Source organism: Nelusetta ayraudi, unplaced genomic scaffold (genome assembly GCF_046127955.1).
Source record: "Nelusetta ayraudi isolate G7.1 ecotype Tasmania unplaced genomic scaffold, CSIRO-AGI_Nayr_v1 ptg000022l, whole genome shotgun sequence".
Taxonomy (NCBI): domain Eukaryota; kingdom Metazoa; phylum Chordata; class Actinopteri; order Tetraodontiformes; family Monacanthidae; genus Nelusetta; species Nelusetta ayraudi.
The window spans coordinates 697767-711953 of NW_027466072.1; the positions used below are offsets into that span (position 1 = coordinate 697767).

The 14187-nt window shown below is 45.1% G+C and overlaps 1 protein-coding gene across 1 annotated transcript in view; it reads right to left on the reverse strand.

Moving 5' to 3' along the window:
• Positions 1–14187, reverse strand: part of pea15 (proliferation and apoptosis adaptor protein 15) — a 37459-nt gene extending 23272 nt beyond the window's left edge. Inside the window, exon 1 of the mRNA XM_076027997.1 lies at positions 13764–14187. The gene's annotated coding sequence lies outside the window, so the exon portion shown is untranslated. The remainder of the gene's footprint in view (positions 1–13763) is intronic.

Genomic DNA, 14187 nt, shown 5'->3' on the forward strand with positions numbered 1-14187 from the left:
CAAATGTTTTGCACATCCAGTGGATTTTGATTGGATCAGAACAACAGGAAGAACGTGAGAGGACTGAAAATAAGACACTGCTGGCCATCAAAACGCAGACTGAAAGGTAGTAAGCAGGGAGCTTATTGTGGCCAAAGTGAGTGAGAAGGTTAAGGAACCGGGGTTTGAGGTTGGAGGAGGGGAACCGGGGCTACGGCAGAGATGACTCATTTTCCATTTTCATGTCTTCAGAGTGCTTGACACCTCTTCCTCACCTTACACTGCAACGCAATTAACGTGTTTCTCTCAGTAATTATCACCTTCTGCCGTCGTCACTCTTTCTTCTCTATCAGTCCCATTATCAAATGTTCTCACATTCTCTCTCAGGATCGCACACATTCTACAATACCTTTCCCCCCCCCCACTCTCCTTCAGATACTCTGTGCACTCTACAGATGTCAGATGGACGTTAAACTCATCCCTTTAGTCTATTTATCCATTGACACAATGAAAACACAGTAGCTACGTTTTGCATTATCACTGGAATTGTGCGAAACCTGAATATCGAAATAAAAAAAAACTGGTGATGGAAACAGCTAAACTTGGGAAAAAAAACTCTCAAATGTGGCTGAAAGGTTCATGTTTGTGAATGATGGTCATGCACTATTGTGCTGTATTTACTATGTATGATAGCAGACAGTCCTCTAGCACAGGGGTTAGTAGAGAATGTGGCGCTCATGTCTGTTTCTGCTGGAGGTCTATTTATTTGCTGGGTGTTCTTTAACGGTCTAATGCAGTGGTTCTCAACTGGTGGAGTTTCCTTATCATGAAGCTGCGACCCAAATTAATTCCACAAAAACAAGAACGTGAGCCACCAGCTGAGAAACGCAGGTCTCATACAAAATTAGCACCGTAAATAAATGTTATAACCAGAGGAATCTCATAAAAAAAACCAAAACCGGAGAGACTGAAGCTGATGAAGAGCAGTCAGATGTGGCCACGCTGTAAACACCTCCGCAGCGTCTACCCCCCTTCTAATGGGTTTTTAGTTTTTGTTGTTTTGTTTTGGCTTTTTTCCACGTTTCTCTCTCGGCTCCATCCAAACAAAGGAAGGAGCACCGCAGGGACTAAACGAGGAATGAACACTGCTTCAAACTGGCAAACACATCCCAAACAAAGCTGACAAAGGGCCCAAAATTTCATCTCTGAAGCTTTGGTTTCCCACTCACGTCATCAGAAAAACCATCGTCATCAGGTTACCACAGCCACCCGGCAGAATCCAACTGGTGGGTTCTTCTCTGGACGAGCTGCGTATTCTCTGACCGCGTCAGGGATGTTGGTATTGTAATCCAAGGTTTTTGTGTGCGGAGACTCCAGCCTCTCTGGCGTTGGTAGTAATCGGGCTACAGCCGGTTTTGTCTTTGGTTTATGGTTTGGTTTTTGGTTTTGGTTCAACGCGTCGCACCCCCGAATCTTTTCCTTCAGAATAAACCCACATTACAAGTAGGAACAATTCACCACCTGACTAAAAATAATAAATAACACGTCCTCAGTCAAGAATAATAATTCATAAGTATTAGTAACGATAAAACAATGATTCCAAACATTAATACAATGCAATAACTCCCGATTACAGTATGTTTTCATAGCTGTGTCAGTATTCGACAGAAACCTACACAATCTTGCATTCTCGCCTTCTCAGCTCTGCTATCAGCACATTGACCCCGTGACCTCCACAACGTGTTTTCCCCGCCCGTTGCAGCGGCTGCCAGCAGTATCAGTGCACGCAGCAGTGGTTCAGCTGCCTGCGCAACAGACAGAAACATATTCTTTGGAAAAAAAAAAAAAAGAAAAGCATCATGATGAAACATTTCTATGCTGTCCTAATATTGTTCCCAAAATATGACGGTGTCTCCAACCTGTGAAACACTGGAAGGAAAGTTTTCCAAATCCTTTGGATTCATCTAAAAAAAAAAAAAAAAAAACATCTGGTAAAAAAGCCCAGAGAAAACATCTAGGAGAGAGGAGGCCTATTTGAAAGATAGCTAAAGGTCGATGGCCACCTCTTCGATTACATTTAGCCACATTGATGTGATTTTTTTCAATTCAGTTTAACCAGGCAGCTGCAGTGCCGGGCTTGTAGCAGCGACGAGGTCAGGTGAATTGCAATTTGCTTCAACCAGGCACTCGTCAAGGCCGATCCTGAGAGGACTCAAAAGAATCATTTTAACCAACAACAGCCTTCTTTTGATGTAAAAGCATTCGAGTTTTGACAGAAATGCCACAAATGCATTATCATCAAGGTCCACAGGCGCGTCCTTCCTTCTGAAAAGTTCCCAAGCATGTTCAGCAGTCGCTCGCCAGGTTCCTCTCAACCAAAGGGAATCTGTGGCAATCTGGCTGCTGTGCAAGATGAGAAGTTTGGATGTATGGAACTTTTACTTTTCTCCCTCATCTTTAACTGAACAATCCTCAAATGTAGCACATTTAAACATTAGCTCCTGTATTTTTCTTTTTCAGACTCCTAAAGAATCTTAGATTGAAGGAACTGTTGGTCAAAGCCTGTTTTCCTCTGTGAATTATCAGGAGCGGTAGCAAGCAACGCATGATCCACATTGAATTATTATGTATTCAGAATAAAGCAACACTCGTGTAAAACGGGTCAAACCTGCACGACACAAACTGTTTGGTTTTTAAAAATATCAGGAAACTTTTACGTCAAGGGAAACTTTGACACTGTAGTGGACTTACAGCCAAAGACAGCATGCACACGCACACGCACACGCACACACAGAGTTCCAGAGCAGGCCAAGGTCCGGATGCCGGCGTTCTCCGCAGTGATAATGGAGCCGTACGAGCCTCTAATTCACAGTTGACTGAGGCTGGCGAGGCTCCAGATAGAGCGGCAATGAGGAAAAGGAACAGGATGCCATAACCTCGACTCACCCAGCGAACAAGAGCCACAGCTGCACACACACACACACACACACACACACACACACACACACACACACACACACACACAGGCCAGAGCACCCACGCCTGAATTAACCCACATGCATGCTCGCATCCTCAGGAATACTGTACACATACACAACATTCCCCATGTTGACTCTACGTCTTTACTCGGGGGAAAGATGGAGTTTTAACCATAGTGTTTCAGAAACAAGAGTGCACACTGGCCACACGGTTACACACAACCTTTTACAAAATGCACTTTGAGTGTCAATATCTGCGTTCCCATTAGTTTTTCGCAAAATAAAAGCGATATTTCTGAAATTTCGACAAAGTACAATTGCGATTTGCAGGTGTTTCCATTGAATGGTGTGAAGCGCATAAGCTGTAATTCTCTGCAAATCTGATCCCATGAGACCCCACTGTGAGGAGGATGGAGGTACAAAATTTCCTGTATAAATCTGCATTTCCATGTTTGCTGTCAAGAACGATTGTTGTATTTTTCTGCATCAGAATCCCTGTAATTGGTCAAGTTTGGCCCTTTGGTTGCACACTTCCAGTAGCTCACTGGGCTGCCTGTTGAACAGTGTTAGAGGGGTGAACACAGAGCCACTGTTTGAAGGGCCGCTCAACAATGTGACTTATTTGACCGGTTTGGAAGAGAACGCAAGGAGAGGTAAAATGGAATGAGACCAAACATTGGCTCCATTGAGCCTTCAGTGCGACCGACTGGTTTTAACTTATTTATTCCCAAGAAACATTTCACAAGGATCAAATATCATTTGTGAATCACTTGTGCCTGGGTGGGAAATCCTCCTGCAGCTTTGCTTCTTTATTTTTCTTCAGATTTTTTTTTTTCTGTTATCAGCATAACAATAATACACGACACGACTTCTGCTTTCACACCGCTGCTGCCATTCAAGCTTCTGTGTCAATAACAATGTTCCTATCTCACATGATGCACTTTGATAGACCACAAACACCAGACCTGGGTTGACTTAGTTCACTGAGGTTGCCTAGAGCATCCCTATCCATCCATCCATCCAACCATCCATCCATCCATCACTGGTTTGGCTTAAAGAACCAGTGTGTAAGATTTGTTTGGCAGCATCAAATATCAGGAAATGATCCTGCAAAATAATGTGAAGTCGCAGTCAAAGCATTAAACATTGAGCAGATACACTTCCTGTTTGTGTTGATCTGTAGCACTAAAGAACAGCCACCTGCTTACAAGTGGACCTGCAATTTATAAAGACGATTAGAAACACAAGAGTATATGTTTGTTAGGGACACAATATTTTTAATACAATGTCATGGCAATACACCCATTTAAACTGCAACAGGCTTTCATTGGTCAACTGTTTACTGATGGTTTGCAATTCTATGTGAATCAATGATTGTGCTTTTAGTGAGAACGGTGTTAATTGAGATATTTAATCAAACACTCGGAGTGTTTTGGTATCGGAGCTGAAAACACTTCAGCCTGAGACTGAATCTGCAACACAGAGCCAGCGGCCAGACAGAGAGACTGGAACAGAGAGGGAGCGAGGAGGCGACGAGAGAGGAGGAGGTGGATTGAGGGAGCGAGGGATGGGGGAGAAAAAGGTGGAATAGGGGAGGAAAAGGAAGGAGCGGAGGAAGTGGGGGTGGGGGTGGGGTGTAGTCTGAGTCATCGGCGGGTTCAGCCCTCGCAGCTGAATTGGAGGAAGAGAGCACACGTCCGCATGAGCACACGTAGAGGAAGAGGAGGAGGAGGAGGCGGAGATGGATCATGAGGGGAAAAGGGAGGAGTCGGAGGAAGAAGAGGAGGGGTGGCCAGCGGAAAAGGAGGGAGAGAAGGAAGAGGTCAGACTTGATGGTGGCCTTTTTCACTAACTGGGTCATGAAGTCAAATGGTCAGGGACTGTGGGAGATTATAGCTGTCTATTAGCGCTATTGACACACACACACACACACACACACACACACACACACACACACACACACACACACACACACACACACACACACACAAACAACGGTCATTTTCAAACTCCCGGTGAGACTTGTGGTGCTGTTTGTCTGTCTGACTCTCCGCTGCTCCACGACAGCAGATCTATTGAGTGCACTGCTTCCAGAGTTGGAGAGTAGCGACAATTAACAGGAAATGAGACTCGACTTGAGCGCCTCCATCGGGGGGGCGTTAGACCTTAAATTGATGGGCTTCATCAGCAAAGCCTTCGCCAACTTCTCGCATCGTAACTGGGTAATGTATTTCTATAATGACAAACACAGCAGCAGATGAATTTGCTGCGGGTCATGCTTACAAAAACATATTAAAGAAATTAAAAAGTGACGTAACAAGTTCCCAGTGTGGGACAGACAGACAGACAGACAGCCAGAGGCTGAGTTTCCATTGCGGTTTTTCGCAAAATAAAAGCAATATTTCTTAAATTTCCACAAAGCACAACTTCGATTTGCAGGTGTTTCCATTGAATGGTCTGAAGCGCATTAGTCAAAGTTCTACGTTCCAGGACACTTTTGCTATATACCACTACATGGATACGTGTGAAAAACCACCTCATGAGAGCATCAAAACAATATTTTTCGCCATATTTGAGAGGTTTTTCCAAGTTTACTATTTCCATCACCGGTTTTTTATTGCCATATTTAGGTTTTGCGCAATTCTATTCGGAATGGAAACGCAGCTAGACGGACAGACAAACTGAACAGCTGACTGGTCCATTAATGATTCATTGTCATTGTTTCATTATTCAAGCATCGCACAACGGTGGTCCAAGACTTTGAACGTGCGTCCCATTGGTCCATCAGGGAATTCTTCTTCTTCAAGATACACTTGCAAAACAAACAAAACTAAAGATAAGCAAAATAACATTTGCAATAATATGCTGTATTACCACACAGTTCAAGCATGGTGCCTTGCTGTCTGTCCCAACAAAGGTTCACTTATTAATTTTCCGGAGCACTATAACCTGGATTTCAACAAATCACACATGGGAAATAACCCAAACTCTTAAGGCTCAAACAAGTCAAACACGCTGAAGCGGCCACTGCGAATTTTCACATACGGAACAAGCAGGTGCAGCAAGTTGTCAGCTTTTAACGCAATAGTCCGGAGAAGAACAGCCCAGCATCTCAAGTGGGTCCGCGTCTCTTCGGAGAGTTACATAAAACACAACACAGACAGGACACTAGTATCACATGTCGTCAGTAGAAGAAGAAGCAGGGACAGTGTACATGCATGCAGGCACATGTACCATGTGAATTTTTCATCTCTGTGACCTCCCGGTGCTTTTTAACTGCACAGGCATCCAGTGGAAGTTCACGCAAATACACACACACAGTCTGGAACACATGTGCATCAGAGAAGTAATTGACACTCCATTACTTCATGACAGTAAAAGCGGTCAAAGACATTTTTTTTTCTCAATAGTTAACATGTGAGAAGACTCACTGAGTTGTCAGGAAAAGACAGAAGAATTTAAAACGAGGTTTAACACGGGAAGATGTTGTTAATTCACCTATTCTTAACTGTCCGAGTGGAGGCTCTGGTAACACATATAAACATTCCTCCTACTGCCAAAACTAGAGAAGCCCATAGTGGGCATGTGCAGAACGGACAAAGACAACCACAGAAAAGCACAAGATGCCTTCATTCTGCTCCTGCGGTGACATCAATGAGTCTGAAAGACTTGGCGGTCCAATCTGTCTTGAAACTGAGACGACTTCAGCCAAAGACCTCCACTGTAGTCAGGGGGCATAATCATGTTTTGCTCGCGCACAGTTGAAAGCTCTCACAGGACAGAAGAACAATACAACGCATCTGCTGCTTCAAGTTTTCATTTTAAGGACTAAAATCCTTATTATTTATTACAAGCAATGTATTCCAACTGCACATTAGTAGTTAAAATGTTTTAGATTCTTCCATCAAGCACATTATTGGAGTCAAGTGTCAAGTATACGAAAGGAAAACAGAGCTCAATGCTAAACTCTGCCATTAGAAATTCCAAATATGATACTTGCATCTGCTGGTGGACGTACTGGAGTAGCTACTGGAGGAGGTACTTTGGCACTGTGGCGTACGGAAGCATGACAACTGTGTGTACACGTGTGTATTCATGTGAAATGCGTTGACACATCTGCCCTCAGAGGCACACGGGGTGGTGTCACCGATCAGCTGATTTCCCAAGATTTCCCTCTCTTGGTGATAAATGTGGTCAAACAATGCAGCGGACCCCGTGGTTGCGTGCCAATAGGCTCACACGTCGCGCAAACGGCTGGACGCGATGGAGCCACTGGAAACGCAGACGCAGGCGTCGGCCTACTTTGTGTGTTTGTGCTTCAATCGCTCGCATCAAATCCAACTGGAACCACTGAGGCATTTCACTGGAAAATCAGATTATAAATGCAGAAGGGGGGAAAAAAAAAACACGTTACGGGCATGTGTGCACATCTGCACGGCCGCCGTGCCACGCCACTATCTCGGCCTGCGCAGGCTTAGCGTGTGTGTGTGTGTGTGTGTGTGTGTGTGTGTGTGTGCGCGCCGATGGTTTCTCAGCACCGTCGAACACGAGCAGCCAGACAGATTGGGCTTATGAAACACTTCCACAGCTGTGCAGCTCCTCTGCTGGTCCCTCCCACCTCCATCAAACAATCAGATAATCACTGCAGCTAAGCCCAAAACCAGGCGCGTGGTGCACAATTTCAGATCCCCCACACAAAAAAAAACACAGCATTCTTTGGCTCCTCCCCCTCCTCCAAAACAAAATGAGGATTTGGGGACAAATGTGTCTCGCATTTGGACGTGTTGGTGGATAAATCACAAGACAGAGCAGCTTCAAAAACCAACTGTGCTTGTAGCTGCTGCTTGTGTAGGCGTCGCTGGTTGTGCAGTGAGCGGCCGTCCGTGCACCCTGCCGCTCTCCACCAAGCTGCTGTCAGAGACGGAGAGAGTAACGCGCTCGAACTACAAGACAGTGTCGGTCCTGGATACTTTTTTGAAATCAGGGGGACGGAGGTGGCGACTGACTCCGGGTGATCATTTCACTCTTGGCCCGGTCTCACTTTGTCCCATTCACAGTTTTACTTCCTGTGAGTCCTGTGACTGAAGTCTGAAGAAGCTCCAGTTTCCTGTTTAAATCTTTGGGTATATTTAGGACACTCACACAATCATGGCTTCACTGCTACACTACATTCTCTCTGTTTAATTTGGTGGATTATATTTTACAAGTCTTGTAGTCAAGACGGTACCAACCGAGACCAAAACATTATCAACACTGGAGAGTGTCGAGATTGAGACCAGACATCTGGGGTTGGAGACCAAGACAACAAAACAAAAAAAATGACCTGGATCGTTTTTAAATTAAAGTTTGCTTCTAAATCCAACAACATCTCTTTTCAGCAAGGTGTCTTAATCGTTTTCTTGAACACTTTGCTACTTTGCCAACTATTTTGAACCATTTTCAAAAAAAACAACTTTGCTTCATAAAATTAAAAAGAAAATCAATGAACTAGGAATAAGAGGGCAGGGTGTCACTCTGGGTGTCACCAACAGGACGTAAAACGACAGCAGCTGGATTCCTTTCTGTTATTATCGTGTTATTACGGTGTTGGCTGAGTCTCCACTGGTCTGGATCAAAAATCCCCAGTCCATCCAGTCTGGGACCGAGACCAGACCCAGTAAAAATGCCTCAGAGTCCCAGACGAGACCCTTAAAAAGTGGTCTGGAGACCAAGACCAATCTCCAGTACTACAACACTGTAATTTACCATACGATCCACATAACAACCAACACCCTGCACTAGTCAACAGAAGTGCTGCAGTGGCTTTGCCTCGCAGCAGCAGTCTCACTCCCGGAAAACAAGGTTGAAACAAACTAAACACTGCGAGGCCGCATTCACACAGCGTCAAAAGCAACGTCTTCGTTACAGTTTGGCCTTTTGTTTTTCTACCACGCACTGGCACGCAGCACTCCTGCAGCAGCAAGCATGCGAGAAGAGGTCATGGTGTGAAACCTTGTGATGACACAACCTCCCCAAACTGGCAACTGGAGTGGAGCACTTCAGAACATTGTGATGCCACGGCCCACTTTGCCTGCGCGCGCAATGTTCTCAGTAATAAGTCCTATTGTGAGTGTGAGTTTATTATACTTGCCCATCAAAAGGTAAATTTGATCACAAGTATTTGTGAACAGCGAGGCTGAATGGTTGTTGTATGCCTCCACGCTGTCGTCTCGTTTATTTGAACCAACTGTTGAAATCAACTGACGTGCAAATGATGCAGCTTCTCCTGCTCTTCTACACAAAATGCTTTGTCCATTCACTCCATGACATTTTATTCTGCAGCCGCAACAGAACAGGCACGTGGTAACCTCACAATGCAAAGAGATCAAGACTCATCCAGGTCAAAGTCCCAGTGATTGTCACATCCCAAAGGATGCAAAATTTGTCCTCTGTCTGCATTTGACCCGTCATCCCCTGAGGGAGCGGTGGGCAGCGGCAGTGCCGCACCCGGGAATCATTGGGTGATCTAAGCCCCCAATTCCGACCCCGAATACTGAGTGCCAAGCAGGGAGGCAATGGGTACCACTTTTACAGTCTTTGGTATGACTCGGCCGGGGATCGAACCCACAACCTACCAGTGTCAGGGCGAACACCAGACTAGACCACTGAGCTGGTTGGACCAACTTGGATCTAAAACCATCAGCTTTCATTCTGAGCTGAAGGATTCCCCGACACATTTCTGCGCACGTTCTACCTTAAAGAGCCTTTTGCATGTCTAATTTCCATGCACCTCTGTCTACTGCATTTGCAAATGAATTCCTTCAAAAATCTGGGAACAGGAGGTGGCGTCGGGATGTGCAGGCAGTGACCCCGTGCAACCTACAGCTTCCTGAAGTCCTGCAGGACCAATGGTAAACATGGAGCAGAGCCAGGCGACAGGGAAGGTCTGAAAGTGAAACAGCATGTGTGGGCCGGTACTCGCAGCTAAAAAAAACACTTTGTTTTCATATTTCAGTCTCGACCCTCAGACCACAGCGTCTCCAACATGGATGTGTTCTTTGCAGATCAGCTGCATAAGAGATTACTTCCATGCACTGCATTTTGCTCAGTTATTTTACCACTTTTAACAACCACGAGACTAAATAGCATGAGCTTATGCATCATTTATGTTAACTTTGGCACAAAACTGTCAAAAATAACATATTTCCCTTTTACTTTGAAGGTGCCGGATGTTATACTCACTTGAATTTATTAGCGGAAGGAGGCTAAAATTTACAGGATATGGTTTCACTTCCAAAAAAATCATAAATAATACAGACAGACAGACAGATAGACAGATAGATAGATAGATAAATATGTTTAGATGTCAGAAAAAATCTCAAGGGAAATTTCAAATAACCTGTATCTGCAATATATTGGCTGCTCCTGCCACTTCTGTTCAAAATAAAGGTCTCCTTCATTTCAAAATCTTAAAACTTCTGCAGAACTTATAAAAAAAATAAGTGCTTCTTCTGCCCATGTTGCGCAGCCCTATATTTTTTTTAACAAGATGAGGTCAGTGTGGTTTGAACAGCATACTGGTGTGTGCCATCCTGGCCTGTGATGCTTCATACCAAGAGAAACCAACAGAGACGAGAGAGGAAGTGGTGATGAGGAGAGTCCACTGGCATCTCGACAAAGATCTCATTTCTCTCTTGGTCGCAGACGTCGAGGACATTTTTAGAGAAACCGTGTGACTTTTGCGGTATTGCCCTGAGTGAATGACAATCCACTGTACCAGATGTAGGCTGATTTAATGGTTATGGTGCCATTGATCCTTGTCTGAAACGTGTCGCACACGACCATCATGCTCCAAAGAAAGTCACCAAAGAAAGAAAAAAAATCACATCTGCCCACTTGAAGTTCCGCCAGCTTGACCACGAATCTTCCCGAAAACGAAGTTTCAACCACAGACATTCCGCTTATGATGTCAGAGAGAGAGAGAGAGTGTGTGTGTGTGTGTGTGTGTGTGTGTGTTGGAGTGACTAAACTCAATGATATGCACAAAGAGGAAGCAACACTGAAGAGGAAGCACAGTTCTGTCCAGTTCTTTTTTCCTTCTCTGAGCAGATAGAATCGATATTTATGGGAAGAGCACAGCTCACGTGAGGCTTTGTTCAGAAAACTTTGGAGTAGTAAATCAGGAACATCTTATACATCACAGTCCTAAAACTTTAAACCAGACTCTATCTCTCCAGTAGACGCTGAAACATCTTCCATATTGCACACACGTGTTCATAAACTTGCAACAACAAAAAAAGGGCAAATTTACTCTTGCGATCGTTTGGTTAAAAGCTCTGAGCCAGACCATAGTTTCCCAAGTTTGAATTGTTTTGAGGAGAACTTTGGAAATGAGGTCGTATTAGCGGTCCTGTGGTGGGATCACATGACTGGAATGCAGCCTCACAGGAAATGCACTGACAGCTGCCATGTACATACAAGTGTTTCACACTGTGCAGTAGTTGACTTCCTGTCCACGTTGTGTGTGTCACACGGGGTCAGAATGAAAACCAACAGTCATGGTGCACATGTAGAGCATGAATGAAAAAGACTGGGATGAATGAATGAGAGAGAGAGAGAGAGAGAGATTGGGAGAGATAGAGGAAAAAGCTACAATTGTTCAATTGTTTCCATTATCAGGCAAAGAAAATTCCCATGTCATTGTTTCTTCGTGAGATGATTTAAAGGTTGTTGGTTTTTTTTATCTTGTGTTAATGTTAATATCAATTGAAGTTGAATTGAATTGAAAGAATTGATTGAATCGCATCCTGAATTTCTGTTGATGTGCAATGTTTATGGTCTAAAGACAGAAGCTTCTTGGCTCCTCTACGTTCCAGTCTAACTGCTCACTCTGGGCTGTAGTTACTGCTCCAAACTGGGGAGTTCAGATATTATAAGACCTTGTTCATAAGTGACAAGAAGATGGAGCGGGCCATGGACAGGCACTATGGGCCAATGATGCAGGGGATCTTACTGGACCATAAAGACCATAAAGGAAAAAGAAGGAGCCGCAAAAAAACAGCTCTTGATTTACTGATCCGTCCACGTTTACAGCTCTTGCGTAATAGGAGTGAAGTGGGGTTAAGGTGCTGGGTAGTAACTGAAAGGACAAGGTTGCGGTGGTTCGGGCATGAGGATGGGAATGGAACCAAGAGCACAAAAGAAGGCCCGGGACTCGCTAGAGGGGTTATATAATCCTGGTGGCCTCAGGGTCACCCAGCAGCAGGAGCTGGAAACCATGTCAAGAATACACAGAGAGGATGGACGACTGGATGGATGGATGGACGGCTGGATTGATTGGATGGATGGACGGCTGGATGGATGGATGGATGGATGGACGGCTGGATGGATGGATGGATGGATGGATGGATTGATTGGATGGATGGACGGATGGATGGATGGATGGAGGGATGGATGGACGGCTGGATGGATGGATGGACGGCTGGATGGATGGATGGATGGATGGATGGACGGCTGGATGGATGGATGGATGGATGGATGGATGGATGGATTGATTGGATGGATGGACGGATGGATGGAGGGATGGATGGACGGCTGGATGGATGGATGGATGGATGGACGGCTGGATGGATGGATGGACGGCTAGATGGATGGGTGGACGGCTTATGTCATGCTTGGAATCTGATTTTAACCAGGTTAACGGTGGAACTTTACTCATTATATTATTATATTATTACAATATTACTCATTGACAGTAAAGATTCTGTACCATTTCAGATCTACATCACTATTTTTGGAACTGCTTATTTAAAAAAAAAAGGAGTTGCTAAAGTGTATGACAGAGGCGTGTGTGTTGTATTATTGTGACATTGCAGGGTCGCCACAGCTGGAGGATGCAGAGGGATTTGAGGCAGTAAAGAGCAGTTTCCTGTTTGTAGCCCCCACAACAGCCCAGCACACTTTCCCCACCCAGGCCAGACACATCCATTCATAAAAGACCCACCCATTTCCCCTCTCTCTCTCTCTCTCTCTCTCTCTCTCTCTCTCTCTCCCTCCAGGATGGTCACAGGTGGTCATCGAGGCGGTGGGAAGTTTGATAATCAAGTCCAAACAAAAAAGAACTGCATCTCACCGCTTCACCAACACTGACGAGTAGCGGACGCAAGAAATAAAAATAAATAAATAAATAAAGGAGGCGCAAAACTCCGGCACGACTCCCCAGCCGCCAGTCAGTAGAAGCAGCCGTGCGGACAACGAGGCACCGGGCGGTGAGTGGAAGTCAGGAAGTATATTACGGCGACACCAAACCACATCCAATTATTCGAATCAGTGGCGTGTTAGCTTTCCTCCCGAGGGTGGGACATTCTCACACTTGCGACAAGGCGTGTCAAATCAACACAACTCCGACCACTTCTCACAGCTTATATTGAAAAAAATAAAAAAATAAATAAATTAAATAAAAATAAAAATCATCGATGTAGCACTATGGGGAAACTACACTGTGTTTTCCGGGCAGCCTGTGAAGGAGACGCGACTCGGGCACACACACGCCGGGGCTTGGTGTAGCGGTATGCGAGCCGAGGGGAGTGATGGTCCGGATCCATGAATGGAAGAGGCCGGCCGGCGGCTCACTCACTCTCTCCCCGGCTAACAATTCACGCAGCCACCGCCGATAATACATGATTTTTATGGTGTCATATTTATATAAAAAATAAAAAAATAAAAAAATAAAAAAAAAATAAAGGAGCCCGTGCTCAGAACAGAACAGGAAACCTCTTACGTAAGAGAACATATTACAAATGTGGAAGGTTCTGGAGGAATACTCACCCCGAACGCAGCAGCAGCAGCAGCAGCAGCAATGAGTCAGCGAGAGACGAGCAGAGAGATGCGGGGAAGATCAACCTCCGGTGGCTCTCACACACAACACAAGCTCAGCTCACTTTTGGGGCTTTTAACATGAGACGGTGATGCTGAAAGGGATTTTTTTTTTTTTTTTTTTTTTTCTCTCGTCTTCTTTCTTTAATGCGAACACGTCCTGTTGCGACTGCTCACTTCTGCTGTTTGTCAGTGACGGTAAAGGCTTAAAAAGGCGGCCGTGAAGGGGACACGACGGGCGCGAGGATGGTGGAAGCGTCAGACTGTGATCGCCGAGAAAAGCGACGGGAACGCCGGGCTTTGGGATGGTCGTGGCTCCGCTGCTCTACGTCCGTGTGCGTCGCTGTCTGCTGCTCTGTCGCCGGCTGAGGAAGCG